Here is a 26656-nt window from a genome sequence, read left to right on the forward strand (position 1 = left end):
AGCTCACTGGAAAGGGACACTCAGCCTGTGCCTCAGTGTTACCCAGCCTCACGCTGCAGGTTTCCCTCCTGTGCAATCGAATCCATGCATAGCAGTCTTAACGTGCCTTAGATCCGGGGTTTAGGAGGGAGATGGAGATCCCTACAAAACCTCTCAGGGGGTCTCTCCTGACTCCTGCCATCCCATGGTGTAAATCCCATTACCCTCTCGAGACCCCCAGAAATACCCTGAGCCAAATTCTCCAGACAAGTTCCTGCCCAGAAGTGTGTGTAGTTAGCTGCTCATGAACATTGTCTTAAACGTGGAGTCTTGGATGTGTGGTGGCTCATGTCACCAACATCTGATACCAGTCCCTGGTGTGTCTTGGAGTCTCCCTTCTTGACACACTTCTCTGACCCTTGGTGCCATCCGTGGAGTGGAGCTAGTAACGCTCAGCTGTGTAGCATTGTGAAGAGTCACATGATCAGCAGAGTTTTCACCTTGAATCATCTTCCTCTGACAAAGATGGCATGGGCCATGTGGGCTGGTGGCCCAGGAGGCATTCTGGAAAGAAACATCAGCTGCAGGTCAGCTCGGCCTCAGAAGAATGTGCTGGTCGAAGTGAGGACCCAAGGTTAAAGAGGAATTTACTCTTTCCATCCTCAGGCCTTCCTGTGGGCACAGCAACAGCAGAGCCAGATGTAGTAGGTCCTTTCCCACCACAGAGTTAGCCAGCTAGCACAGGCAGACGGAGAGACTCTATGACCTTGGCCCCATGCCTTCAGCAGGTTCACATGGAGGCTTCAGCTGACAGCTCACAGCCCACGGCCACCTGGGAAATTGTGGTCTCCCCACCAAGCACCTGCCTTCCAGAGGGCTCTGGCCTCCAGACAGATATAAATAACCCGAGAGACTGACTTGGAGCAAGTGGTGAGGGCTGTGGCCAAGAAGGGAAAAAAGGACAGAGAGGAGATGCACAGTGAAAATGCCCTGCAGGGAGGGGGGAAGGAGGGCCCCTGGCAGCTACAGTGAGGGCAGAGAGGCTGTTCCTCACACAGTGAGAGGCACCCTGGCAGGGGCTGGCCTACTTGTGAGGGGCTCTCCACAACATTCCCTCCCTCCCTGTTCCAGCACCCCACTTCACAGCCTCACGCGTTCCTGGAGTGCTGGTTTTCGCTCGTTTCAGTCTCTTCTAAGCAAAGTACTATTCCCAATGCATCCCAATTTAGGAGGAGGGGCATTCTGCCCATTAAATTCCTAATGTCACCCAAAGACCCTGCACACTTAGACACTAGCTGTCCTGGCAGCCACATTAGGCTGTTGACACCCCTGTGCATAACCCCGACTGCAGAAAAGAAGCATCCTGAACATTCTGTGTTTGCCTTGTGCACACGCTATGTTGTCCTTGTTCAACTCTTCAGCTCAGAAAAAGCTGTCTATCCACATCGCTTCCCCATGTTCCTCCAGGGCCTCTTTCATTCACTCTTGTCAGGCTACCCGGCCCATGAGGTTGGCCTCACTGGGCAAAGTGATACCTAACATTCCAGTTTCCTGTGAGTAGGAACACGCTCCTCTGCCTCTCCGTCCCCTCTCATGCTGGCCATTCTGTCCTGAGTGAGGGGCCCGTTACTCTCCTCAGTTACACAGTGTAAAGACGAGTGCATGACCCACAGATGTCAGAGAGGCCAGCGTGGTCCTAGTGTACTGGTCTGGGTCTGAAGTGGGAAGGCTTTCGCCAATTGTGAAGCTAATGTTTACAAGAACATTTTCCCTTTAGGTCAGACGTGATCATGTACACCTGTACCCAGCACTCCACAGAAGCGGGACTGGGAAACCAGCCTAGATTCCGGAATGAGGCCTTGTTGAAAGGAAAGAGCAAAAGAGGTGGGAAAGGGGGCTGGGGAAATGTCTCCATCAATAAAGAGGTGGCAAAGGGGGCTAGGGAAATGGCTCCATCAAAGTGCTGGCCACACAGCAACATGAGCCTGAATTCAGATCCCCGGCATCCACAAAAAAATAAAACAAAACAGAAAACCCCAAAGAACCAAAAAACCAGGTCTACAGGAAATGCCTGAGATCCCAGTACATGGACATAGAGCTGAGAGGGGCCCTGGGGTTTACTGGCCAGCCAGCCAATTCTTCAGTTCCAGTTTCACCGAGAGGCCCTATCTTTAAAACTAAGGTGAGAGTGAAGGCATTGGCCTTTGGCCTGCGTATCCACACACACACACACACACACACACACACACACACACACACTCACAAAACCATAGCCAAGAGAAACAGCAAGTGCTGTTGCTTGTTGATCCATGGTCCCTAAACCTCACTTCCCTCCAGCAACAGCATCCCGCTGGTCAGCAGGTAGAACATATATAGTCTTTGTGTGTCCAGCCATGTTCTCATGAATTGACTGAGGCCCTCATATGAACAGGTGTCAGAGGGAACGCTGAGGGCTTCTGTTCATCCATGGTGCTCAAGTCTAGGGAGGCATGAGGACAGCATCAACCAAGAAGGTAAATCAACCGTCACTCGGAAGATCCAGTGGAGAAAAGAAAATATCAGGGACAAGAAAGGAGAGGAGGTTACACCATGGCTTTACCTGTCACGGCAAGCCTGGCCTTGAGAACTGATGAGAGGCGTCAGATGCCCAAGGCTCACATCTGTTGCTTACCCAATCGATGCCCTCCTCCTCACACCCTGGACCCACCTACTTTCACATGCAGCTTCTGCAGAGCATTGGCTCTCTCTGTAGCTAGCACAGTAGCAGGGAACCAGGGCCCAGGCTCCTGTTATCTGCCCTGGAGCAGATGGCTGCCCAGCACAGGTCCTGCCCAGGCCTTCCTGGATAGCCTGGGTGTAGCCTGGGTATAGCCTGGGTGTCTTGTACTGAAGCGAAATGCCCGTGCCCTGGGCAGACAGGCAGCAGTCTCCAGCAGCAGGTCTTCTACAGTCGGAGAGAAACATGGAAGAAGGGGGGGGGGGGGTTTACAGCAAGAAAGCCAAGAAGGAAAAACAGCCACCAGCACTATAACGTCCCCGACCCTGAGAAACACGAGATAGATGTGGCATGTGTGACACAACAGTGGTGGGCAGACCATGGCCACTCGTGACATGTTGACTCTCAGCTCTTTCACAGAACCCCAGAACAGTGCACATCTCTGTCCCTTGTATCATGTGGGTCTTGGTGTGCAGGAACTTTTCCCTCCAGATCTCCCCAGCACAGTGCAGCAATCTTGTCTCTACTGAATCCAACGTCCTTTCAGAGGCCACCCTGGGAAGACCCCAGGCTGGTGCTGCCTGGCCTCCATCCTCCCTTGTCATGTCACGGTGTCCTTTCCTAGGCTGTCCCCACAGAGCTGCTGAGTGTGCACCTTTGCACATTCGGTGTCCGTGTGTGTGTGTGTGTGTGTGTGTGTGTGTGTGTGTGTGTGTGTGACACAGAGCAGGGCTGTTGACGATATTTCATTGCTTAGAAGTCATATTCAGACGGGCTTGATGTAGTTTCTGGTCCTCCAGGCTAGGCTTGACAACTGGACTAGCCGTGTGAGAGCTATTATTACCCAGCTCTTTTCTGGGTATTGCTCCACTCAGTCCAAGCCAATAGCAGCTGATCCTAAGCTGCACAGCAGAACACATTGTCCTCTGCTGCGGACCCGGTGGTCTAAGAGGTGGTGTAGGCTGCTCCTGAGGAACAGCTGAACTTGGGCTCCTCTCTGTTGTGACCAAGGGGCAGCTCTGTCCCTGCCTCCAGGCTTCACTCTCTCCTCTGGCCTGAGGTTGTGGGTCCTAATTAGAAAGCGCTCAGAGATCCCTGAAAAGACTGGCATTGTGCTGTAGGACAAAGGGCATTCTGTGACAGCGGTGGAAGAGGGAGGCTGTTAATGTAAACTAGGAAATAATAGGGCTGATTCCCAGAAGCACATTGATTTAAACCACAAAAGCTCCCTGGAACAAGGCTTGAGAACCATAAGTCTGAGCAATCAGCAACCCCGAGGGAGGGAGCCATTTCAGGCCCAAGCTCACTCTGTGCTGTCCCTCAGGGTCTCAGTGGTAGGGTTTAGTGCCGCCCTGCCGAGCTCACAGAGGACACCTTTGAGGCCCATCCTTTTTCATTTTTTCCAGAATAGCAAAGAATTGACAGTCCCACAGTTCGATTTGTTTGTCTCTGAAATGTGCAAAGCAGACATGAGTTTCCACAGTGCCTAGAAACTGGAGAGCCACTCTGTGTCTGCGTAAAATAAAATTCACTTAAAAAAAATCATCGGGGCTGGAGAGATGGCTCAGCAGTTACTACTCTTCCAGAGGTCCTGAGTTCAATTCCCAGCAACCACATGGTGGCTCACAACCATCTGTAAAGAGATCCGATGCCCTCTTCTGGTGTGTCTGAAGACAGCTACAGTGTACTTATATATAATAAATGAATAAAAAAAAAACATCACATCACCCCGGACGGCATATACATTTTCAAGCACACTCCAAGGCAAACAAATAAAGCCTTTTCATGGCAAAATTCACCACAACCAACATATAAAATGGTGGGAAATATATTTATAGTGTTCATATCAAGCTGGATATCCCAGCGCATGGAGGCTAAGTCAAGACACTCATGAGGTCAAGTCAGCCTTAACCAGACTTTCCAGACCAGCCTGGGCTACCTAAGGAGCCCATCTCAAAAACAAACAAACAAAACAAACAACAAGCCATCAAGAAATATACATGTGCGTGCACACGTGTGTATGTGTGTATATAATGAAAGAAGGTCAAATGTAGTCATTTAATTTTCACTCAATTATAATCACAAATGCAAATTTTCTTTTGCAGCACGTCATACAAAACCATGTAAGTACGGTTCTGTTTTGATGAAGAAAACAGTGCAGCACTAGGTCAGACATTGTTAGATGTGTCCAAAGAAAAGAGAGCGAGGGAGATCCAGCATAGGAAGGGGATTCTGAGAGGGGCAGGTGGAGTGAGAGAAGCCACAGGAGCTTTCTGTCTCAAAAGCAAACAAAGCAGCTACTAAATAAATAATGAGTTTTTAAAAATAATGTGACTCTTAGTAATATATTACTTAATTGAAGAAAATATTCAAAAGACTTATTTTTTTTTTTTAATAGTAAGAAACAAACTCACTTCAACTGCTTACTTCCCAGGATATGTATCAGGGATAGAAAAAAAAAGCATGTGTGTGTTCTCTTTTCGCTGACACAGATGAGCATTTAGCAGAGTAAACAGCCAAAACAGGCTTGCAGACACCTGCTCAGCAAGTGTGGAGCTTCCCGCTCTCCTTGGTCCAGCCTCTTTCTGGGATGGTCAGGGGGAAGGCGTAGAAGCCCACAGTGCTCAGCCTCAGTTCTGCCAACACCGCCCAGCTGCCTTGTGGGTCGGGCAGCTGAGAGGGTGGACAGGAGGGCTATGTGGGGACACGGGGTGTGGAGGATGCTGCCTGGCTGCTCTGAGCACAGACTCTAGTCTTCACGAGCCCCTCCCTCTGTTCAAACCCCTGCGCAGACCTGCGTTGAGTGCTGTTAGGGACAAGCAGAGAGATCAAAGGATTTCCCAAGAAAGGACTCATGGATGGGAGCTGCTTAGAGCTAAACAGTCACCAAAGCACTCCGCGAAAGGCCTGTGGGTTGCGCATCCCCAAGCCCACCATTTTGGGTTTCCATGGCCCCCACTGGTTCCTGTCCCCTCTTCCTGATCCTTTGGATTCTCTGCATGGTCAGGTGGTTCTTTGTGATGCTCAGCAGAGCTGCCGGCCGAGATGGATGCTACTCCACGATGAGGTCTCTAAAGCCTTGGGCTTCCCTCAGTGCCCTCTCCAAACGGTGCCATTCTAAGGTACCCAGTGGCAGGGGGTCCTGGAGAGGGCACTGCCCCGAGATGGGCACGTGAGGCATGGAGAAGGGCCAGGCAGAGGAAAGGCACTGAAATCAAACATGGAAGAGAGGAGACACTGAGGAAATGTCCCAGGGGACTCACCTCTCCATCCTCCTCCCCGCTTTCTCCCTTGATCTAGTGCTGGGGACAGACCCAGGGCTTCACATAGCTAAGCTCTGGGACTACAACTGAGCTGCACCCTAGTTCTTTCTTCAGCTTAAAAATAAATTAAGCTGCAGAGGTGGCCCAGGGGTCAAGAGCACGTGCGTTCTTCTGGAGAACTTGAATTTGGTTCCCAGCACCCAGGCAGCTCACGACCAGCGACAACTCCAGCTCCAAGGGATCGAAGTCCCTCTTCCGGCTATATTCTCTCTCTCTCTCTCTCTCTCTCTCTCTCTCTCTCTCTCTCTCTCTCTCAGCACAGGGTCTAAGGATAGAGCTTAGTGGGTGGAGTACCTGCCTTGCATGTGCCAAGGTCTGGGTGTGATCCCCATCCCCAGCACTGTGTGAACTGGGTGTGAAGTGGCTGAGGAGGTGGGGACAGGAGGTGGGGAGTCCAGTGTCATTCTTACTGAGTGTGAGGCCATGGGGGCTACAAGATCCTATCTCAAATCAAAGCTAGCCACTAGCTAGCTAACCAGCTACACAACAAACACAGGCCTTTACCTCACCCTGTTTTCTAAATCATAGCAGTGTCTGGGTATGGAGACGGATGCTCGAGACCGTCTAATGCCGTTCACTCCAGCAGTCTGACGTTTGTCAGTCTGACGTTTGTCAGTGTAGGCCAACCCCACTGTGAGCAGTGCCGGAGCAGTCATGAGCAGGGAGAGCCAGGCATGAGGGAGGCCATCACTCGAAGACACTGGTCAGTGACAGTGGCCTTGATGTCCCAGCTAACTGAAGCCGGAAAGGACATATGGAGACAAACCAGGTTCAGTGTCCCCACGAGAAAATCTATTAGGTTGTGTCCAAGCCCAAGATGCCATGATTTTACCCTCTGTACCCCGTGCTCATTGAGGGTATAGGCTTGCTTCCTCCCTCCCTTCCTTCCTCCCTTCCTCCCTCCCTCCTTCACTCCCTTCCTTCCTTCCCCCCTCCCTTCTTCTTTTAGGTTTTTAGTTTGTTTATTTTTGTTTTGTTTTGAGTAGTTCTGGCTGTCTTGGAACTCACTCTGTTGATCTGCCTGTAGATCTGCCTGCCTCTGCCTCCCGAGCGCTGGGATTAAAAATATGCATCACTTTTATGAAAAATTTATATATATATACACACACACACACACACACACACACACACACACACACACATACATATGCCAGGGCCCTGGTTGCATTTTCTAACTGGAAATTACGAACAGGAAACTCTTCCTAACATTAGCCCTAGCTGGGTGCCAGCCTGTGTCACTTCCTCAGGCCACCTGCCAGACAGAACAGGAAACAGAAACAGTCTGGAAGTGAAGCAGCAGAGGTCAGGAAGGAGGGACGTGGGCTGTGCACCTTTCCACCACCACACAGAAAGGAGGCAGCTGGTGCGGAGGCACAATGGATACAGAGGGCCTGGTGCAGGACCTACCCAATTCTAGCTGCATTAGTCAGCACCCATGGGAACAGAACCTGTGTGCCAGCCAATCAGGTATTGGGAATTAAGGGATTTAGTACAAGAATGAGGCGGTACACTCTGAGTGAAGCCAGGGATACAGAGTTCTGAAAGAAGCGGTGAAGAATCATAAACACCTCGGGTCACCATGCCCAGCCCGGCCTGGGCCAACATTGCCCAACAGCAAGGCAGGGCAGGCTGCCCTCATGGCCTCCTTGGGAGGGATGAGCACTGCTGCCTCTAAGCAGTTCCTGGAGGGGCTGGATCACTGTTGGTGAAGACGTGTCTCTCAGCACCTCCGTCCTAATGAGGCAAGCCACCGAGGCCTGGCTTCCCACCGTTTCCCTCATCGTCAGACGGCTGCGACCACAGCCTCACATTTCATGCAGTTCCACACAAGGGAGTCCAACACAACTAAGGGGACGGAGAACACCCCGATGCTCATCAAGGGAAGAGGCCATCTTGGGTGGCAGAACTCTGGGTTGGTTGAACTTCTAGAACTGGGCAGTGGGGAGAAGAGGAAACAGACAGACAGACAGACAGACAACTTCTGGGACGTTCTGGAAGCTCAGAGAATGAAGGGTTGGTGAGAAAAAAAGTCACGGGACAGTCGGGACACGGAGCGTGGTGTGGCAAGACGTCTTTCCTCGTGCCTATGTTTGCCTCATGCTGTTTTGTTTCTTTTTCTCTTGCTTTTCCTTTTCTGTTAAGACAATGTCTCGTTGTGTAGTCTAGGCTGACCTCTAGTTTACAGCAATTCTCCCACCTCAGCCTCCCGAGTACTGGGATTTACAGAAGCGAGCCACCACACCCAGCTCACCAGTGTACTCCTTTTCTCTGGGTAGTGCCTCATCCTTCCAGAGTCTCCAGCAGCCTCTCTCCCTGGTCAAATCCATACAGCTACTTGACGAAAAGAAAAGTGTTTTCCCACAAGCTTTACCAAGAAAAAAATCCTTGACTTTTCTTTCCTTTGTCACTGATGCTTGGCTGAACTCCCAGGCCGCTCTGTGTCAGGTGAGTGAGGAAGCTTCTGTTATGTCATCATGGCTGTCCTTCCTACACACCTCAGAAAGAAGGGGACCAGGGAACCTTGATCAGCAGCCATCACAGTCCCGGGCCATAAATTACAACTGAGGCTGCACCTTCACAGATGGCCTCCCATGGCCTCTCACAGTGCCAAACTTCAGCTGCTCTTCATGACCTCTTCATGTCTTCAAATCCAGTACCACCTGGGTGACTCTTGGGCATTACCAAGTAGCACTAGGTGAAACCTTGGCTATCTCTGGAACACAGCCTCTTAGTGCTCTCTCTTCTGAAGGCTACTAGCAGAATACTGACTTCCAGGCAGCTATGATGAGGTCAGTTCCCTAGAAAACACTCTTGGAAATTGAGTATGGGAAGTGTTAGGCATGTTCTTGGGATACACACAAAGGAGCAGAGGGACAGGGGAAGAGATTGGGTGTCAGTCAGAGCCAACAAGAATCTCAGGTGAGTCTCACAGAACAGCTCTTTAGAAGTGTCTCACCTGAGACCAGCATGTTGAATCTGGTAAATCCTCATCGGAGAGAGACTGCACACACTTTACATATGGAGATGACTTCCGGGTATTTCACCCGTGAGTGTCAGCAGTCAATACCTCCAAACGGGTGCAGGAATGAAGCATTCAGTGTTGAAGAAGGAGGCATGGCAGTACACCCTGGCACCACAGGAAGATGAATGAGTCTCCATACCGATATATAGAATGAATGAGCCCAAAGATAAAATTGTAAGCTGGCTAAGTGCCAGGGATTCCCGAATGTTTACCAGAGGATTCTTTAGCCTTAGCTTGGTTGGAAGTTGGTCCAGGATTTGACAGAGCTGTCAATGTGGATAAGGAGAAATGGAGTTAGAGTCTGGGTACCCTGGTCTACCATCAGAGCCACACAGAAGACAGAAGACAGATTCCGGGGCCGTGGTTTAGGGATTTACTACTTGAGGGTCTGAGGCAAAACCTTGAAAGTCTGTTTTGGTATCTGGATTTAAGTGGTTCCATTCGTGAGCAATCTCTAGCCTATGACGTCTATCTAGTGACCAAGACGGCAGACTTCTCTGCAGACTGTCCAACAATCTGATTAAATAGTGTCGCCACCAGGCGTGTAGTACTCAAGTGTAATCACAGAACTTAGGAGGCTGAGGCAGGAGGATTCTGAGTTTGAGGTTCACTCCTAAGTTACTACTATTTAAAGTTTTACCAATAACTGAACATTAATAAACATTATATATTAACATTTATATGCAATAATTCTACATATAATTATTATATATAATACATATATCCCCTGAAAGTAATTCCCACAGTGAAAGGAGTGCTGCTACCTGAGATATTCAAATCATGGTTTCCAGGGACAGTTTCAGCATCCTTGGTGCATGGTGAGAAAGAGTCTCACTATGTAGCCTAGGCTGGCCTCAAACTTGAAATCTACCTACATAGCCTGCAGAGTGCTACAATTATAAGAATGCACTGTTTTGCCTGGCTAGCTTGGTATTTATTGACCATGAAAGTTATTTATGGTTTTAAATTCTCTTTATGTGTATGGCTCTTCTGCCTTCATGGATGCCTGAGTACCGTCTGCATTTGGTGCCCACAGATACCAGAAGAGGGCACTGCATTTCCTAGGGCTGGAACCACAGAGGGCTGTGAGCGGCCACGTGTGTGTTGGGAACTGAACCTGGGGACCTCTGGAAGAGCAGTCAATGCTCTTAACTGCTGAGCGGTCTCTCCAAACTAAAGGAAATCAGCAGAGAGCCACTGGGGGATGGGGTTTAGAACACAGACTCTAGATTAGCCATCCAAGTCCTAGCCCAGCTTCCACAGGAAGCCTACACACCACCGCCTGTGCCACCGCCATGTCCCTAGTGATCCCTGAGAAGTTCCAGCACATCCTGCGAGTCCTCAACACCAACATCGATGGGCGGGGAAAATAGCCTTCGCCATCACTGCCATTAGGGGTGTGGAGCAGAGACATGCTCATGTGGTGTTGAGGAAAGCGGGCATTGACCTCACCGAGAGGGCTGGGGAGCTCACAGAGGATGATGTGGAGTGTGTGATCACCATCATGGAGAACCCACGACAGTACGAGATCCCACAGAAGGACGTGAAGGATGGGACGTACAGCCAGGTTCTGGCCAACGGTCTAGACAACAAGCTGCGTGAGGACCTGGAGTGGCTGAGGAAAGTCCGAGCCCATAGAGGGTGGTGCCACTTTTGGGGCCTTCATGTCCACAGTCAGCACACCAAGACCACTGGCCACAGGGGCCGTACTGTAGGTGTTTCCAAGAAGAAATGAGTCTTTGGGCCTTTGCTATTAATAAATAGTTTATATACCTATGGGGAAAAAAAAAATCCTAGCCCATCACTTACCACACGGCCCAGAAAAAGTACTCACTTGCCTATATCTCAGTTCCTCTGTAAACTGAGGGTGCTGGTGTACAGTCAAGGTCAAGTGTAAGAGGTACTCCAGTTAAAACTTTCAAAGTTACAGCCATGCCAAGCACATTCTAAACCCTGTATACATTCTGTGCGTTGATTTGTGATTGCTGTAAAAACTCCCCTCAAACTTAACAGCCTAAAATGTGATGCTCTCTTGGTTCTTTTGTTCTACACCACTTTCTATTAGCTGTGTCCCAAGGCTGCTGGAAGGTCCAAAGGGTCCTCATGGGCAAGGGTGACGCTTGTGGCTGGTCATCAGATATGTGCTCAGCCGAGTGTCCATCTAGTTGAGGCCTCTTTGTAGAACTCCTATGTGGCTGCAGGCTTCCTCATGTGGTGATTGGATCTCATTGAGAGTCTCCTAAGACTGCATATGGTTCATCCTTGTAAGTCACCTCAGGCCACTTCCATTATCTTCTACTGAAGCAAACAAGCTTCAGGCCCAGCCCAGATAAGACTGGGGTAGAAGTATGCCCTACCTTCTATTGACAGAGGGGGTAGAGCCGATCTGTCTGTCTGTCTGCAATCTATAACAACTTAATATTACTTTTGTAAAAGTATACGTTGGGGTGGGTCTACATGAATAAAATATTTGATAAAATCCATACTGTTAACTGAATAAATAATGCATCTATAACAAGAAAAGTAAGTAACTTTCCCTTCCTGTCTTCTTGGCCTGTTGTTTTGTTTGCTTGTTTATTTTGTAGGTAAAGTACCCTGATTAGTCCTGGATATCACAGAACTCACTACATAGACCAGACTGGTCTTGAACTTGCAATGATCCTCCTGTCTCTGTCTCCTGAGAGTCCATGCTTAGCCTAGTAATTCTCTTATTTTGAAAGATTACATGAAGATTTAAAAAATTAATATGAGCCAATACTGTGATAGCTTTATCAAAAAAAAAATAAATAAAAGAAAGGGAGGAAGGAAGGAAGAAAGAAAGAACAGACTTAGGTCAAATTACATACATTAACAAAGTTGTGGGTCTAAGGAGATGGTTTAGTGGCCAAGAGTACTTCCTGTTCTTACAGAACCAGGTTTGGTTCCCAGTAGAGCCACATATAACTCTGGCTCAGGGGGATCTGATGCCCTTCGGGGCTCCCTATGCATGTGGTGCACATAAACTCATGCAGGTGCACACACACATGTATGCAAGTGCATGAACATGCAAATATAATAAAGACATGAACCTAAGGAGAGAAGACACTGTAGTCTAGATCAAGAAGGAAGAAGGAAGAAAACACTAACTGTGTGCTGTGTGCTCACTTCAGAACACCACACGCCATGCTGGATTCTGAATGCTGAGAAGCACAAAGGCTGATGTATCAAGGCACAAGTGAGGTCAAAAGGACCCCATGGAGAAGGCTCCAAGGACACCGGAGACAAAGACGTTTGCTACAACACCTATGCTGCATCTCAGGAAGGGCTGCCATGGGAGGGAGGCGTAGCTTCCAGTCCTGACGATCCAGGAACACTGAATGGCAGTGACATGTCAGGGGAGCTTGTCTGAGGTTCTTCATACAAAGAAATTATAAGCTGTAATCTAAATTATAAATCAAAGCACTCTCCCCTACAGGCTACAGCTTGCAGGTTACCTGGAGATCCGTGTCTCAGAGATCTGGAAGATCAGAACCTCACCCTGAGGAGGTAACTGACCCAGATGACATACCAAGTTCCTTCCAAATCCCCGAGTATGTCACGTTGACTTATGTGGGAGTAAAAATCAAACACGTGGTTGTTTGCTCGCAGAGCCTTTGCCCACGCCGGGTTAGAGGCAATGACCTGAGCTAAATGAGTTCTTCATGTTCCTTGATGGCTCTTCATGTAGCTCTTGCCCTTCCTGTGAAGACCTAATGAGTTACAAACATCCTCAGGCAAACCCTAGCTACACAATGATATCTGGGTGTTCACAGCCTTACAGTTTGAAGGCACAGATACACATCCTCACCATATGGATGTGTCCTAGTTAACGTTGCCAACTTGCCATAGTCTACAGTCATCTGACAGGAGAGTGTTGGTTGAGGAATTGCTAAAATCAGATCGGCCTGTGGGCATGCGTGTGTAGAGGGCTTATATTATTAATTTTTATGCAGGAGGACCAAGCCCATTATGGGCAGCACCGTCCCTAGGCAGGTGGTCTTAAGTGGAATCAGAACTCCAGTTGGGCATGAGCCTGTGACCAAGCCAGAGAGCGATCCAGCAAATAGCATTCCTCACGGCTCCTGACCTGCCGTCCCTCGGTGAGAGACTACTACCTGGAAATGTAAGCAGACAAAGTCTTCCTTCCTTAAGTTCCTTTTAATCATAGTGTTTCATCTCAACAACAGAAAGGAAACTAAAACAAGGCACAACAGCCTTCCTGGATCTAGTCATTACCATAGATGGTTACCCGTGGAGGTGGCAAGGCCCCAAAGAGTAAACGGTAGATTCTTGACAGCGAAGAATAGCTTAGGGAGAACGTGGGAGTGTGAGTTTCAGACTTTAAGAGATGGGAAATGGAATCCGTTAGGAAGAGCTAAGAGGAAGAGGTGGCAGTAACCTCTGTGTCACTGCACAGCTTGGCTGGGGCAAGAGGGCTGTGTGCCAGTCTTAGGAGTTCAGCTTTCCCAAACACAAATCATATTGTCTCTATTGATGACTATAAAAACTGCAATCACCTGGACACACCAGGAACTTCCTGATATATGTCTTTCCCTATGAGAGAACATTTAATACCAGTGCAGCGGTGATGTCTCCCCAGGGGCCAGGGTCCAACGGCAGGAGCACTTGCTCCTCCATCTTCTGTGCCTTCCCCACTGCACTTTGCCCACAGTGGCGGCTCCCAGCAGCCATCTGCTCAGCACGAATCCTGTTATCTTGCCCTCAACTGGATCAGAGATCACATATGAAATTGTGTTCAAAGGGAGACCCAGGCTTTCCGTGAGAGAGAGGCTGTAATGTGGAAACCGTGGGTGGTGGAGAGGGGAGAGCCTGCTGAGCTGTGACAGAGGTGTGGAGAGAAGAGGAAAGGAAGCAGATGCCCAGAGAGGAGCTGAGATTGGGACAGGCATCTCTTGACTGGGACTGCGAGCTGCCCACTTCTCTGCATTTTATTGTTTTGGAATCTGACACTTTCCTATCCTCTGGGACAGCCATGAGTCTGTACCTTCGTGGATCTTTGCGTTATGGAAGCCTGGGTGATGGAATGGGAACCAAATGTTCACTAACAGCATTTGACATCTGTTGGGTAAAGAGACAGGTTCTAATATGTTTGCCTGGAAAGTCCAACCTCAGGGCCCTTCAGCTCCCTCCTTGTCTGTCCTGTGGCCGCTTTGGGGACATTTCCCCACAGGAAGTGTGGTGGCAGCTGTCTCTGTCTCTTCAGTGCGCCTCAGGCAGAGCGCTCTGCTGATCACTCTGCTGGCTTTCACTAGTGGGGCTCAGCAGTCCATAATCCCTTCTTTGTAGGAAGGAGGTGAGTGTCCCTGAAGCTGTTCTCACAGGAAGTGACTGACATAGCACAGAGGCAGTTCCTTAGACAGCTGGGGCTCAGTCTGGCTGTGACCCCAGTATTGCCTTTCTTCACCCTCAGTCCCCTTTACACTGGGCACAGGCCTTGCAGTCAGAGAGGTCACCTCACCGTTCCTTTCTTTTCTTTTTTTTTTTCTTTTCTTTTTTTTTCCTTTTCTTTTTTTCGGAGCTGGGGACTGAACCCAGGGCCTTGCGCTTGCTAGGCAAGCACTCTACCACTGAGCTAAATCTCCAACCCCTCACCGTTCCTTTCTACATCTCTTCTTGACCTCTGCCCATGGACTCTGCACCCGGCTAGCATCACCAAGAACCTTGTACCGATGACTAGGAGGTTCCTCATGCTGCAATCTATTCTCATGTGCTTAAGTACCCGACTCCATGTCTATCTGGGAGCCTGGAGGCCCATGTCTGGATTGGTTTTGTGTCTCTGGTCTCTAGCCTGGTGGAGAATCCAGCTGTTTGTATAAACATCTGGGGAGTAAATGACTGAGTGAACAAACAATCAAACCAGCTCAGCTCCATTCCTTTTACTGCCCTTCCAGTCTGACATCGTGAATATGCTGGATTTCTCTAGTCATGTTTGTGGGAAGGAGTGTATACATGTATGTGCACATGTGGATACAGGTGCCCTCCACTGTGGACGTGCATGTGGAAACCAAAGGTTGCTGTCTTTCTCTACTGCCTCTTAGATTTTGAAACAGTCTCTTACTATACCTGGAGCTCACTGCTTTGGTCAGACTGTTCATCCACTTGGTCAGTCTTTGGGGTTCACCTGCCTGTCCCTTACACCACATTATGGATGCTTTCACACCAGTGCCAGAGATCTGAACTCAGGCCCTCAAGTCTGTGCAGCAAGCACTTTGCCAACTGGGCCATCTCTCCAGCCCCTGATTTTTTTTTTCTCCCTCATGAAAATTTTAAATTGTATTTATTGTGTGTTTTGTGGTGTGGGGGTTGGTTACACAGCACATGGCAAGCTGGTGGCAGTCAGAAGGCAACCTTCCTGCTTCTCTCACTCTGTCTCTGTGTGTCCAAGGATCTGACTCGTCTGGCTTTCATGGCAAGCACACTTATCTGTTGAGCCGTCTCCTGGCCACCAATGTTTCTTCCATAGTAGTTGTATCTTTTTTCTCCCTTATATCAAAGACTATGAAACAAACACCTTTCTTTTCAAACCTACTAGCACCACGCTGCACATACTGGGTAACCATTCTGAGAGATGTGTGTGTGTGTGTGTGTGTGTGTGTGTGTGTGTGTGTGAGAGAGAGAGAGAGAGAGAGAGAGAGAGAGAGAGAGAGAGAGAGAGAGTTCTTTTGCTTTTACAAAGCTTTCAATAGCAATCCTTTTTGCCCTCCTTCTCTGTTAGGGAGTTTCACAAATGGTGATTACTTTCCTGCCCTGTCCTTGCCCCTTCCCTCCTGTGGCCTATGGTCACCACCTCAACTCAAATGACCTTTGGCATGAACAATCAAGAAAAGGTTTTGCTCAAACATCAGAGAGAGGGGCAGCCAATTAGCTGTCCTGGCTGCACACAGGGAAGTCCTCCAGGACACATTCCTGCCCTTTGTCACTTGCTGAGAGGAGCAAACAAAGCTGTTGGTAGCTCACCAGAGTCCTGGCCAGTAAGGCAACAGATGTGCTTGGTGCTGTGGTGACCTCTCTAGGGGACACACACCCCTACCATGACTCTGAGGCCACAGGCTGCTCTTCCTTTCCACTACAAGGCAGGGAGAGGGCAGAGTGGCTGGCTTCATCCTAAGGCTGTGGAGGACAGAGGGCTGAGGAGAGGAGAGCCAGACTGGAGAGGCCATAGAGAGAAGCTCTCTGCAGGGCTGGACCATCTCTCAAAGTACTTGGTCCTTCTCCTGAGGAATACCACCTCTCCAGTTGCAAGGCAACCCCACAGCAGTGCTTCCAGGCCCCCGAACTCTCTGGGCACAACAGCTCTGCTATCGTCCTGGTCCACATCACCTTCTTCAGTGGCGAGACAGTTCCCGGAGGGGAATAAGTTTATACAGAGGGATTCACGGGGAGGGCAGCTAACATGCAAGTGCCCGTGCTATGTCAAGAGCCTGTCTTCCCTCCTGTGCCCTCTCTTCTCTTCTTCCTGCCCATTAACAAGGAATTTAATTGAACTATTAAATTGTGCGTGTTCTGAGTTAGTGATAATCTCCTCTAAACGACTTCTCTTTCACACGTCTGATTTGCTGTTCAATCTCTCAACTTCCCGCCCATTAGGCAGGACATGAAACTGATGGACTATTATTCTGACTTCAAAAATATGGAAATTGGGGTTGGGGATTTAGCTCAGTGGTAGAGCGCTTGCCTAGGAAGCGCAAGGCCCTGGGTTCGGTCCCCAGCTCCGAAAAAAGAAAAAGAAAAAAGAAAAAAGAAAAAAAATATGGAAATTGGCAGGGTGTGATGATTCACACCTTAGTCCCAGCACTTGGGAGGGAGAGGCAGGTGGATTCCTGTGAGTTTGAGGCCAGACTGGTCTACATAGTAAATCCCAGGACAGCAAGGGCTACAAAGAGAGACCCTGTCTCAAAAACAAACAAATAAACAAACAAACACACAAACCAAGTAAAGTAAAATTAAAATTAAAAATGAAAACAGGGCTGGAAACAGGGCTCAGAGGTTAAGAGCACCAGCTGCTCATACAGAGGTCCCTGGCTCAGTTCCCAGCTCCCATAGGACAGCTCGCAACTGTCTGTAACTCCAGTTCCAGGGGATCTGGCATCCCCACACAGACAGACATACAGGCAAAGCACCGACAAACAAACAAACAAACAAACAAATAAATAATAGGGATAATTTAAAAATGAACAGTAAGTAGGAAGGAGGAGTCCTGCCTTCGGGAATGGGGCTGTGTGAGATACACCAGGTGCAGGAAGGCAAACCCTCTGCACACGGAGACTCTAAAGTGAAGAGCGAAACTCACAGAGGCAGTAGATGCTGGTTACCAGGAGTGGGGGAGGGGCAGAAGGATGCTGACTCATTACAAGGTGAGTGAGTTGTAGCTGTGAGGTCTCGAGTGTGATTACGGGAGATGTCAGTCATACGTGAAATTCTCGAAGGAAGTAGTCTGGTGTTGTTAACACAGGGACTGAGATAAAGGTATAAAGATAGCAAGAGAGTTGGGGAGGGGAAGCGAGCTGTGTGTGAGAAGAGGACGGTGTCATGGATCTGACTGTAATAAACATGGCATCACCACGTATGCACACATGGAAAGCCTTCTGCATCTGCCCGCTGTGCTACACTGCAGCCTGCCTCCACAGGTCCCCATGGCGGGACCCGCCTGCTCCCCGTGTTCCTGGCCTCACAGACCGGACCTTCTAAACCCCAATGCCAGATGAAACTCCACACTTGTGAAACAGACATTTAAAATATATCTAATTCTTATTTGTCAATCACACCTCTAGAAAGCCTTACAAAACAACAATTATGATGGCATGAACCAGGAATCTGAGCTCTTGAGAAGCTGAGGCAGGAGGAACAAGGATTTAAGATCAGCCTGATCTACGCAATGAGTTTGAGGCCAACTTGGGCTGCATGAGAGCCTGCCCCAAAATATAAACTGAAGTAAAACAAGAGAACAATAAAAAACCGCCCCGCCCCCACCTTTTACATCAACTCAGTGCAAAATAAGCATGTTCCGAATATGGGAAATATTAAAATAAAAGTAATTGCTCTAATCATTAAAAATACAGGAAGTTGCTTGTCTTTTTCTAGCTACACAACAGAAATTCTTCTGTTACATTTCTGTCTGTCTCTAACTTCTCATGAGAAACTGAGTCTCAGACCTATTCTCAGAGCTACAAAGTAATTGAAACATAGGCCTGAAAAACCGGGGGTAAATAGGACCCCGTGGCCCCGGCCTGTAACTCCGGCTATGAGGGAGCTGACGCAGGAGAAAGAGCTGGGGTGTGAGGCAGTGGCCGAGCCACAGGCTGCAGATTAATCGACACACGGGAGGATAAACTAGCTGTGATTGACCCGTCACGTCTCCCCTCTCCTGCAGTCAGATATGGCTGAATTGGCAACCTTCTGTTCAAGGGATGCACATGAATGTGTTACTTCCTGTCTATAGCTTCCTGCCTGTGCCTCTTCCCTAGTATCCTTCCCCTTCCCACACAGTGGGACCCAGCCACAGCAGTGACCCAGTCTTGACTTCAAGGCCTAGGCATGGAGGAACATGGTGGAAGAAATAGGGGCCATTCTGTAATTAGGTGTGACAGGGCACCTCGGGGCCTGGAAGGCTTACCTTGAGTAATTCCATGAGAAAGAAGTAGACCTCTTAAGATCTGGGAAGGTCGGCGGGACTCTGTCAGAGCAACCTGATTACTCTTATGAATATGAAAAACGACCGAGAAATGCTGTTGATGTTGAAATACCTACAAACCATGACATTGTCTCAACAGCTGAGAAACAGAACTGGTGTTAGTTACTGGAAAACTGGTGTCATTTTTCTGTGGCAAAAAGTCTTTGGCGAGAAGTCACTTGCAAGTGGTTGAAGGACAGCCTGCTTGACTGTTAAACCCTTAGCTCTGGAGGAGGAGGCTACACTGTTAACGTGTGCTCCTGCCTCTTCCAACATTTCCCCCCCAGGCATTACAGAAAGATAAAGCTGACTGGGCCGCACCGTCCACAGACAATGCATCCAGAAGGAGCGTCTCTACAGTTAGAAAAGACAGTGCTTGTATACCCTGAACAGGAAGCCAACTGGAGTTGCTCAGAACATTTCCCAAAGGCCACTGAAGACTCCCAGCAAGTCATGAGCCAAGCATCCAGGAAAGTGAGAATATGGTCTAAGGGTCTCCACAGAAGTCTGAGCTCCAGATGGAGAGACCCACTCTCACGCTGGGCTGCTTCAGAGAGGCAAGCCACATAAGAACGCTGTCTGTGAAAAGACCTGGGGAGCTGACTGAAGACTTTCAAGGGAATTAAATTGTCAAAGAAACGATAAGGCTCATCAGTTTAAAGAAGTGTGTACGAGTTTAAGCCTTCAAATGTCGGGGGGTGAGGCCCTCACATCTGTATTGTCAGAAAACACTGTGTGAAATCGTCACAGCTCGCTAGGCATGGACTTTTCAGTGCACACATTTCTCTGGGTCAGGTTCTGCCGGGAGACTTCACTCAGAATGTCCGCCTCAATCTATGTCCCAGCTCCCTTTCCCACAGGAACCTTTGTTTCAATTTTGTCCATGTTTATCTCTGTATTTACCCTGCTGCAGACACCTGCAGGTGGCCCTGACCCCAAAAACTCTCTATTACCCAACTACACTATCTGTATATTGCATCTGGGAAACCAACAGGATTAGCTGTTATAGGCCAGATGTCAACTTCATATTGGAAGGGCTTAAGACCAAGAGTCTTGATAGAACTATGCTCAGGTCTAGCCAGATGACTTGGTAGCACTTTTCCCAAAGAGTAGACAGTGAAAAGATGAACCACGGAGAAGAAAACAGCATGAAGAAGTGATGTAACAACAGCTCCCTCCAAAAGCTTTAAAAGGCACAAAGGAGGAGATTCAAGTGACCAGCAAACAGTATGAAAGGATATTTGGCTCAATTGGTCATGTGATGTAAATTCAGTTCCAGCTGTGGCCTGTGGCTTCTCCTGGGACACAGCTGGGACTGCCAGTCTAGCTCTGTTGAGTGTGACTAAGTCATAAGTGAATAAATGGGGGCAAAAGAAGTCAGGCAAAGCTGATGGTATCCAAGGCAAGAGGATGAAAACAGTACGGTGTGTACACAGAGTGGGGTGCTATTAAGCCTTACAGGAAGAAAAGCCCGCCATTCGTGACAGCACAAATAAATCTGGAAGACATGTAAGTGACATTAGAAGGCGTAGAAAGAAAACTGGTGCGTGACCTCATTTAGACGTGGGATCTGAACAAGTTAAATTCAGAAACGTGGAAGAAAATGCTGGCCGTCAGAGCTGCGGGAGGACGGGAGCAGTACAGCTCATACAGCAGCTCAGAGAGCAGTGCACTCGAGGAGCCTCCTGGCAGAGGGAGGAAGAAAGCTGTGTCCCCGACGTTAAAGCTCTTCATCCATGTGCAGAAAACAATATGATCAGCAGAAACTTCCAGGCAATGCCATGCTTTCTTCTGTGCCATTCCATCCAGGGGCGACATTTTCATCCCAAATGGTTGGAGACTTAATCACAGCTGAAACTGTTAATCACAGCTTATTGATTCGATTAAGGTGATTACAAAGTTCTTGCCAGGAAGTAATAGACTTCAAAGTCCATATATGTTGAGATCATTCTAGTTGCCACCTGGAAGTTGGCAGTCCAAAGTCTGGAGAAAGGAGCGTAAGACGTATCAATGTTCACTAAGAGTCAGCACGGACTGATATGGCAGATGTGTGCACTCCTGTTACTGCAGGGAGCTATTTCCAGCTTGACACAAGAACCCCCACCCATACTAGAGGCCTGGAAATGCAGGGAACAGGGAGCAGATGGGACCTGTGTTGAGATTTGCTAGCAGAGAAATCTGTAAGGGAAAAAAATATCAAAGAACCAGGAGAGAACTGTCCCAGCCCATGGGCTCATCAACCCAGGCATCTCTGAAGGCCTGTTGTGTGGCGACCTCTATGGTGGAGGCAGAATTGAACATGACTGAGAAAACTGGGCTCTCAGGTCTTTTGGCTCTTGTCAGTTGGGAGGGTCCTGGGCTGTCTTGACTCCCATCTGTGTGTCATTTTCAGGCTGGCTTCTGTCACTGTGCCCTAACAGCTCCTCTGGGTACCAATATTTCTTTTATCCAAAACTATCTGGCTATTTCTGCCTTGTGTACCCCTGTTCTAAACAGGATGCTGTAGCTTAGAGGTGTTTTGTTTCCCAAGAGTTCAGATCCAGAGCCTAGTGCAAGATGGTCAGTGTCCCTGGGGACGTCACCTTAGGAAGGGATTGTTACAGCTTCTGAGGGCCGTGATTGGTAGGGAGAAGGAAAGAGCAGCGAGGTGTATATACCTGTTATCCTAGCACTTGGGGGAAGAGGCAGGAGGATCAGGAGTTCAAAGCTAGATTGGGTCACATGAGACCTTATCTCAAAACCAAACCAAACCAAAGGGGGCTCTGAGGATATGGTTCAGTGGATAAAGAGCTTGGTGAGCAAGCACAAGGACCTGAGTTCAGATCCCCGGCACCGGTATAAAAAGCTGGGCATGTACTACCTGAGGACCCAGCTATACCTCTCTTGGGCATATACCCAAAAGATGACCCAACATATAACAAAGACATGTGCTCCACTATGTTCATAGCAGCCTTATTTATAATAGCCAGAAGCTGGAAAGAACCCAGATGCCCTTCAACAGAGGAATGGATACAGAAAATGTGGTACATCTACACAATGGAGTACTACTCTGCTATCAAAAACAATGACTTCATGAAATTCATAGGCAAATGGATGGAACTGGAAAATATCATCCTGAGTGAGGTAACCCAATCACAGAAAAACACACATCGAATGTACTCATTGATAAGTGGATATTAGCCCAAATGCTCGAATTACCCTAGATGCACAGAACACATGAAACTCAAGAAGGAGACCAAAATGCGAAGGCTTCACTCCTTCTTTAAAAGGGGAACAAGAATACCCTTGGGGGGGAATAGGGAGGCAAAGTTTAGAACAGAGGCAGAAGGAACACCTATTCAGAGCCTGCCCCACATGTGGCCCATACATATACAGCCACCAAACTAGATAAGATGGATGAAGCAAAGAAGTGCAGGCCGACAGGAACCGGATGTAGATCTCTCCTGAGAGACACAGCCAGAATATAGCAAATACATAGGTGAATGCCAGCTGCAAACCACTGAACTGAGAACGGGACCCCCGTTGAAGGAATCAGAGAAAGGATCGAAAGAGCTTGAAGGGGCTTGAGACCCCATATGAACAACAATGCCAACCAAACAGAGTTTTCAGGGACTAAGCCACTACCCAAAGACTATACATGGACTGACCCTGGACTCCAACTGCATACGTAGCAATGAATAGCCTAGTAAGAGCACCAGTGGAAGGGGAAGCCCTTGGTCCTGCCAAGACTGAACCCCCAGTGAACGGGATTGTTGGGGGGAGGGCAGTAATGGGAGGAGGATGGGGAGGGGAACATCCATCTAGAAGGGGAGGGGGAGGGGCTAGGGAGAATGTTTGCCTGGAAACCGGGAAAGGTAATAACAATTGAAATGTAAATAAGAAATACCCAATTTAATAAAGATGAAGAAAAAAAAAAAAGCTGGGCATGGCTGGGCCCCTTATGGCACTTAAGGGGCCAAGTCACTGGGTCATGACAGATGGATTTGGCTGTTTTTGTTGGCTGATTTTTGGTTTTTCAAGACAGGGTTTCTCTGTGTTGCTCTGACTTTCCTGGAACTCGATCTGTAGACCAAGTTGGCCTCAAACTCAGAAATAGGCTTGCCTCTACCTCCGGAGTTCTAGGACTAAAGGTGAGAGCCACCACATCCAGCCAAGAGTCAGAGCTTTGAAAGACACGGCTATTGAAGTGCATTCTGGGCTGAGGCTAGAACAGTGTGAGCCTTCACTGAGACCCCCCCAGAGCACAGCACTGCTCAGAGAGGACGGTGAAGACAGGCAGTCTCAGGGAGGAAAGAATTGGATTTCAGCAATTACTAATCGGGTTTTAGCAATGCTAAAACATCCGAGTGAAATATATGGAGAAAGACTGGGGACAGACAGGTCTGGGAAGGTGCTGCTAGAAGCTGTCGGTGTAAGAGAAACAACCATTTGTTAAATGCAACACACAGGCTGATTCCAAGCCCTTTCCTTACATTTCCTTACATCCTTGTTCATTTAAATCCTTAGCCTCTTCCAGAGCTCTGCCCTTTGTTTTGTGTGGAGACAGTCTCTGTACTTAGTCGAGGGTGGCTTTGAACTTCACACCCTCTCGCCTCCACTTCACAGATGCTAGGATTACAGGTGTGTGCTGGTATGCCCTATCCTGAGCATCAATATTTCTATCACAGTTTTGTTAAAAAGTAAATAGACACACAAGAAGTTATTTCCCAAGGCAATCCAGCCAATCGGTGGTTGGATGGGACTCAAACCTGGTACCCAGATTGTGAATGCTGGAGAGTTGAGCATGGGTAAACTGGTTTAGGAATAGAAAAACCCACCTGTTGGTCCTTAACTCAAAATGCCACAGTCCCCAAACGATGGGACTATTCTGACCACGCATTTGCTCACATTTCTTTAGCCTCCCCCCCACCCCCCTTACATGGTCGAGTCTTTTTGGCTACAAGTGCCTGGAAACCCTTGATTCAGCAGGCCAAAGCCACAATGAAAAGTGCCCCCATAAAACAGGAATGACAAGGGAGGCATCTCTAGAGTTAAGGGTCATGGAGAACTTCCTCTCCTCTAGTCTGTGTCTTTAGCTGGTCACTACGCAAAGCCATTCTCTGGATGGACAAGAGGAGCTGCCTGAACCCAAGTGCAAGTCAACACAAAGTCTGACAGCACTCATGGGCAGAGGCCTCCATCTCCACGGCATCTCTCTTTTATTCAAGAAACCTAGACCGTAAGATCTGCCCTCAAATCCTGATGCCTACAGTTGGGTTACACACCCATCCCTGATCAGTCACGACCCCTGACTGGTTTAGTGAAGCTCATGGCCATGTGGAAGACAACAGATCAACAGTAACAAAGTTGGGGTTCTCTTAGAAAGGGTAAGCCTGCAGTGGAGTGGGGACTGGAGCCGGGAAGGTGGGGAGAACGGTAGTGTGAGAGGTGAGAGGGTTGGTGGTAAGGCCACTGGGCACAGGACATCAGCACACAGACTGTTCTTGCTGTGCTCTTTAGAGCACCATCATCCTCCCAAGGGGTAAAAACTGAGGATGGGGGTTGTGGGGAGGATTTTACTTCCTTGATGTGTTTGGTGGCTTGAATAAGAATGGCCCCTACAGGCTCACATATTTGAATACTTGGTCACCAAGGAGTGACACTATTTTAAAGAATTAGGAGGTGTGCCTTATTAGCAGAAGCGTGTCACTGGGAATGGACTCTGAGGTTTCAAAAGTCCAAGCCAGGCCCAGTGTCTCTCTCTTTCATCCTGTGGCCCAGGATGTAGCTATAGGCTATGGCTTCAGTGCCTGACATACCACCATACTGACTGTCATGATGATAATGAACTAAAATTTCAATTCTTCAAAACTATAAGCAAGCCCCAGTTAAATGCTTTCTTTTATAAGAGTTTCCTTGGTTACTGTGCCTCTTAACAGTAATAGACAGTAACTAAGACAGTGTGTAAAACACAAACACAGACGGAATCTGTGAAAGAAATTGTAGTCTATCTAAAGTTAAGCATCTCTGACACACATCCATGCACTTCTCTTGGGTGTTGGGGGCACCACGCAAACACGACCTGCTCTGCAAAGAGCTGTGCTGTACTCAGAGCAGCATTTGAAGAACGTCTAAAATCCACCTCTGGCTACTTGTCTTTCCGTCTCTCATGGTTCCAGAAAGAGTGGCCCCTGTTCATTAAATGTTCTGCCTGTGATAGTCACCCTGTTGAGTGCCTGACAGGCACTGATGGGCTGTCTTTGTCAGGTGACAGGAAGGTCACGTAATTCCTGTGGGGAAGTGGGTGAGTGGCACTTAGGGTAGAAACAAGACTAGTATTGAGGATTTCAATGATGAGAGTCTTCACTTTCCACAGGAGAACAAGATTGCAAAGATGGCTGGAGGCAGCCATGCTGTAATCAGGAACTGCAGCATAATACACCCACACCCACACCCACACCCACACCCACACCCACACACGCACACGCACACGCACACACGCATGCACCCTAAACAGTAGGTATTCTTTTAGTCCTGGCTGTAAATGAATAGGGAAACAAAGATAACAGTTCAAATGCTAGTATTAACTTAACTCACTAAAGTATAAAGTACTATAAACACTGAGAGGAAACAGCTTCACTTGTTAAAAAATAATAATAAAGAAGAAACTTTCTCCAAAGCACTTTGAACAGTGCCGTCCTGTTTGGTAACGCGGAGTGAGTGCTTTCTCTCTGCTCACACTCCTGAGTTTGGATGCCTCCCATCCTTGCGCTTGTGGCACTGGGATTCTCCACCAGAGATGGCTGTAATGTGAAGCTTCACTTCTTCTGGGAACTTCATCTGGCTCCCCAAACTTGCTTTCCCTCCTTAAGTCAGGGTATTGTCCCTCTCGCCTGCTCCCCCAGCTCCTGGGGCTGCACAGGAATCTCGACCAGTGGCAAGGCCTGCAGTCACTCAGGCTTGGTGACAATTTCACTTCTAACGTTACTCTTTTCATTGCTTTGGCACAGTGCCATTTTGGGAAGACAGATTCCTCCTTTTGGATTGTCTGTTTCTGTCAAATGTCATGTGGATCCATCAGGAAGAGACAAGGGATCAACAGAGCAGGCTTCCTGTGTGAACTAACAGACGGATACTGATCGGTCATCAGCTGACAGGCCTCGCAGGAGCTGGTGCGGCTGATGGCTGGTGATGGTGCATGTCCGTTGTTTATGCAGTGATCTGTAATGTGGAAAAGCCATTTGTACCTGGTGCAGCCAGAGTCGCTCAGAGTCAACATGCCACAGAGGCTGAAACGGGAGCAGTATCACCAGGTGGCTGTTATTATGAACTAAAGCATGGTAACTAAAATCCATCCATCCTAAAACCATACAAATAAAGATTTGCTTGCATAGAAAGAAGCAGGCAGATTGGTGACTTTATCAGATGAGGCAACTGGGGCACAAATAGCGCCAAGTGATTTAGTTATGCTTGCACAACAGGGAAATGATCACTTGAGACACCTAATTCAGATCTCCAGATTTCAGATCCAGCTCTCTCTTGTGAAGGTCACTACACAAAAGGGGCTGCTTGCTCATGGTTGACTTTCCCTTATGCCTGCCCTCTGGCACCAGCCAGACAGGGGTCCAGCCTTCTCTTCCCCCTCAGTCTCACTAGATGGAATATGCCTTTAAACAAAAGGGGAACAAACAAACAAACAGACTCAACACAAGTCCTTGCTCAGGCCTTACCTTCTCGCTTTATCATCGAGTATTACAGTTCCCACTGCAGTCATTCCAGGGCAGTGCATGCAACATGCTGAGTGGGGTGCAAAGGCGTATACTCAGATATGAAGGCACTTTCTGTGTCACTGGTTCAAAGAAAAGCAATCAGATCACTGCCTTGAAATCTGCTAGGCCTACAGCTTGGCTGAGGGTGGTCCCTGCAGG

At 48.4% G+C, this 26656-nt stretch overlaps 1 pseudogene; it reads left to right on the forward strand.

The window, feature by feature from the left end:
* The first annotated feature begins 10335 nt into the window (after positions 1 to 10335).
* On the forward strand, positions 10336 to 16878 carry Rps18-ps10 (ribosomal protein S18, pseudogene 10; annotated as a pseudogene).
* Positions 16879 to 26656: the final 9778 nt, after the last annotated feature.

Source organism: Rattus norvegicus, chromosome 13 (assembly GCF_036323735.1).
Source record: "Rattus norvegicus strain BN/NHsdMcwi chromosome 13, GRCr8, whole genome shotgun sequence".
Lineage (NCBI taxonomy): Eukaryota > Metazoa > Chordata > Mammalia > Rodentia > Muridae > Rattus > Rattus norvegicus.